The sequence below is a fragment of the Wasmannia auropunctata genome, unplaced genomic scaffold (assembly GCF_000956235.1).
Source record: "Wasmannia auropunctata unplaced genomic scaffold, wasmannia.A_1.0 LD316559.1, whole genome shotgun sequence".
Taxonomy (NCBI): domain Eukaryota; kingdom Metazoa; phylum Arthropoda; class Insecta; order Hymenoptera; family Formicidae; genus Wasmannia; species Wasmannia auropunctata.
Window position 1 is genome coordinate 27,551 of NW_012046331.1, and position 4,867 is coordinate 32,417.

General features: G+C 27.0%; 1 protein-coding gene across 1 annotated transcript in view; it reads right to left on the minus strand.

Annotated features, from left to right (window-relative positions):
* Nucleotides 1-4,058, minus strand: part of LOC105460736 (serine/threonine-protein phosphatase 6 regulatory ankyrin repeat subunit B-like) — a 12,589-nt gene extending 8,531 nt beyond the window's left edge. Inside the window, exons 1-2 of the mRNA XM_011707234.1 lie at nt 3,805-4,058; nt 424-538 (exon numbers count right to left, since the gene is read on the minus strand). The gene's annotated coding sequence lies outside the window, so the exon portion shown is untranslated. The remainder of the gene's footprint in view (nt 1-423; nt 539-3,804) is intronic.
* Between the last annotated feature and the right edge of the window lie 809 nt (nt 4,059-4,867).

Here is a 4,867-nt window from a genome sequence, read left to right on the forward strand (position 1 = left end):
AATGCCCTCTTACATGCTATATGAGTAACATGAAAAGCAATGTGTATCGCTGCGTTCTGCCGCGTGACGATTGATTGAAGTGTTGCGCTGCATTTGCAAAAGCAGACGCAGTAAGACTGCGTTCCGTTATTCATTACATACTGAAAAACTATACAGTACAAATAATGTGCATTAAAAATATAGATTTACAGTACAAGATTTGTACTGTAAATGCAAGACGAAATTATTCTAACTATTAGAATATTGTGCACAGAATATTTTCCTCTTAATTTCAAAGGATTCCTCAAAGGAGGCCATATACAAAAATAAAATCCTCTAAGATTTAGTGGATTCCACTAATATTAAAATTATTTTTTTTTGGGTAATATAAAATTTATGTTTTGACATTAATATTTTCGCTACTCACATCATAATTATAAATACCTTTTTTTTGTTTCTGTTGTTGCGTTTATCTAAATTGTATTGTTGATCTGGTAATTGGGACACTAGGATAACGCAAATATTTTTTACGTGGCCCTATTTTGTCGAATGAGGCATTCTAAACAAAAAAGTAAAATTAATTGTCTTGTTAAATGCACCCTGTTAAAAAGTCCCATAAGAAATATGTGTGTGTATGTGTATGAGATAGAAATTTATATAAATTTAAAATAAATCCTATATGATTTTATCGAAACTTATCATATTTATCAGAAATTAGATACCACGTTAAAAAAAAACTAATAATTTCTATCGTTTTATATCTTATCTTACTTATCATATCTATTAGATATTACATTAGATAGAAAAGTTATTAATTTCTATCGTTTTTTATCTTATCTTACTTAAACAATAAAATATTTATCTGAGTACACAAGCTTTTCAATATAATCCTATCACATTATTTGATTTAATATAAAATAAACGATACAATATTTATATATAGGGTGTCCCAAAATTCGCAAATCAAAATATTATAGTAAGAAAATTTTCAAAAAATTAAGTAAAAAAGTTATTTGTAAATTTTTATTTTAAGCAATAGTTTTTGAGATATAAGAGCTTAAATTTAGCCAGTTATAGATTAGTACTCGTGAAGTGCGCGACCACTACTGACTTGCTCACGGACATATTCCGTTTAATCGTAATCTATAATTGACTAAATTTAAATTGTTATATCTCAAAAACTACTGCTTAACGAAAAATTTACAAATAACTTCTTTACTTAATTTTTCGAAGACTTTCTTGCTATGATATTTTAAATCGCGAATTTCGGGACACGCTGTATAAGAATCTTAATAATTTAATAGAAGTATATTTCTATATGTTTAAAAAAAACACATGTTATAGAAAAATTATCATGTCCTTGTTGTCAATATAATGTGATATTTAGATTATTGAATTATCATTTCGCAGATTTTATCAAGCAAAAGGAGCTACAATTTCTACAAATATTGTTTTATATGTTATGTTACACTTAAATAATAGAGTACTTATTAAAATATACAAGCTTTTATACATGATCTTATTACATTATTATTATCTGATTTAATATAAAATAAATAAAAAATTAATTAAAGACCAAATAATTGAGGACCAACGCAAGTTATTCGTGTGTGCAATAAATATATATTCTTTAATATAAATAGACGTTTTGATCTTAATTTTTGATAATCTTTAGTATTAAAATCACAGAATACCAATTAATTTACGATTGTGCAAGATGTACTCAATGTAAGTCAATTATCAGTAGTCCAAAATTAAAATATCGTCTATCCATATTAAACATTTAATTAAAACTGAAAAATATTTGATTAAAAACGTTAAATTAAAAAAAAAATTATAAGTAAAAATCAAACTAAAAGAACTTATATGGTAGACGTATTATAAGATTTTATACATTTATGGAATCGAACTGATAGATGATGTGTACAGAACAATACCTCGTGAATTTGAGAGATCAAACTAACAATAAGTGTCAAATAATGATGTACATAAATAAATAAATAATTAAGATAAAAACATCAAGATTTTCTAAAAAAGTTATGATATAACTAAATGAATCTAAAAGATCCGTGTCGGTTCAACTGTAGATTTAATCTTTGTATTTGCTTGTAAATATGTATCATTTCTGAAATTAATCTTTTGCTTAAAACTTTTTCTTCATCTAAAATTGTAATATTGTCCCAATTGAACTCATGTATTTAATCTATGATCCGTAATAATCGAGTGCTGGGTTGTATTCCTATTTATATGATTCTTATGCTCACTTATACTGGTTTTTAATAACCTTCAAGTTTGTCCGACTACATTGGTTTTTAATTTTAGGTTTTTTAATTTAACGTTTTTAGTAAAATATTTTTCAGTTTTAATTTTTAACTTTATTAAGTATCTTACTAAATGTTTTAATATCGATAGATGATGTTTTAATTTTAAACTATGATAATTGATTTACATTGACTACATCTTGCACAACTCTGCGTGAATTTATTGGCAGTCTAATTAATTGTAGCTAATTAAAAATTATTATTAATAAAAAATAAAGATGATTCAAAATTAGAGTTAAAACATCTATTCGTATTTATATGTATGAATATATTGAAGAATATATATTTATTGTACAAACAAATAACTTGTGCTTTTATTGGCATATAATTAATTTTTGATTTATAAAATAATTGATACTATATTTACTACATGGGCTGAAAAGTTTCCGGAACTGGATACAAAATGGCACAATATACAAAAATTAATCTTATGGCTGTCGAATATATTCCTTCAAATCTCTGCTGTCAAAATTTCATGACATTTCACTGAATAGTTTGTGAGTTACAGTCATTTGAACAAGTCAACTTTTGAGTTTTAAAAAAAATGGAAAAAACCGAAATTTGTGCATCAAATATCAATATTTGAAAGACTTAAAACCTCAAGAAATCATTGAAGTTATCGATGATTTCTTGAGGTTTTAAGCCTTTCAAATGTTGATATTTGATCACTGCACGAATTTCGGATTTTTCCATTTTTAAAAACTCAAAAATTGACTTGTTCAAATGACTGTAACTCACAAACTATTTGGTGAAATGTTATGAAATCTTCACAGCGGAGGTTTGAAGGAATATATTCGACAGCCATAAGATTAATTTTTCTATATGGTGCCATTTTGTATACAATTCCGGAAACTTTTCAGCCCATGTAGTATAAGAACTTATAATTTAATATAAAAGTGTTAATATGAAGTGTTAATATGAAATAATTTAATAAGAAGTGTCCTTGCATGCGCATTTAAATAGAATATATGTTATACAAAGATAATTGTACCATTGATAATATCATGTGACATTTATTAATTCTTATAAATATTATATATCGTTTCTTTTATATTAAATCAGATATATTACAGAATATTATAGAATCATATAAAAAAGCTTGTGTACTCAATAGATATTTAATCGTTTAAGTAACATATATGAAACATAGTAACATATATAAAACTGTAGAATTTTACAGCTTTTTTTACTTGCTAAATCAATGAAATAATTATTCAATCTCAAATATCATATTATATTACAAATTAAAAAAGTAAAGACTCAAAATTAATAAAGAAAATAACGGGCTATGAGCCAAAGCAAATTGTTTAATGCTCCTATATAAAATTACGGTAAAGTACAATAGAAACATATGATAAACAATAAACGTTTCGACACGCATCGGGTCATTATCAATGTTAAATTTAAATTTAAATTTAAAACGAATTGTAACATAGTAATATAATAATAATATGTGTATATAACCTAGTATGATTTCAAAATTTATTGTATACTGACGACTCACACAATCCACTCACAGACCTAAGTAGTAGGCGCAAAACTGTCACTGCTTGTCTGAATTTTCGATTGTATTATATTGAACGATACACGGACTCCTGTATTCAGAATATTCCAAATTATGTATTTTATTATTGTTGTATTGCTGTCTTTATAATAATCACAATCGGAATCGAATAAGACTTTATTACTCTAACTATATTACAATGAAAGTAATGATTCGCGTCGTGTGGACAGTGGAACGGTCTCTACAGTTCTGCTCCTTCTTCCTCCTCGTTCGCTGCAGGCTTCCACTTATCGTAGGATTTCGGAGCTATCTATCTCCGCTCGCCATGCAATCATACGCACTATCATAGTGCACGCCAATATAGAAATATTGTGCGCGCCATTCGACCGTTAATGTATAATCAAATATAGTGAAATATAATTACCTATGAGAACCGACACGGGTGTTGGTGTGTTAAATTCTTATTGTTACACTGTCCGATCACACACGATCTCTGCGCCGTACGGTTCGTCGGAATAAATTTTTTTACAGGCTTGGCAGGAGGGGAATCTTATAGATGCATATTAGCATAAAAAAATATTAAATTGTTTCTCAAATTAATTACAAGTTATAAGTTTCTGGCTTCATGCAAAGAGCTGTGTTTCAAGATTGACAAACCGTAACACACCAACATTCGTGTTGATTCTCATAGATAATTATTTCACTATATTTGATGTATAATGTAATATACATATAATAATTATATTTATTATAACTTTGCTGTTTGTCTTGCGTCAAATTTGGGAAGACCGTTTACACATTTTATCGCTCTGTGTCTATTTGAACTTTTACACAATTATTATAAAAACTTGAGCCGTAATTATAGTCTGTATAGTATTTTTATATTATTAATTTACATATCGCAAGAAAGATTTCACCGTTAGACGAATTTGAATTACCGACTTTTATTTATATTATTATATGATAATTCTCTCTAAAAGTGAATCAGTGAAATCATCACTGATTGTCAGTGTCATATCCTTTTCCGGTGACATACTTAGAACTAAGATCGGAAGAGCACACG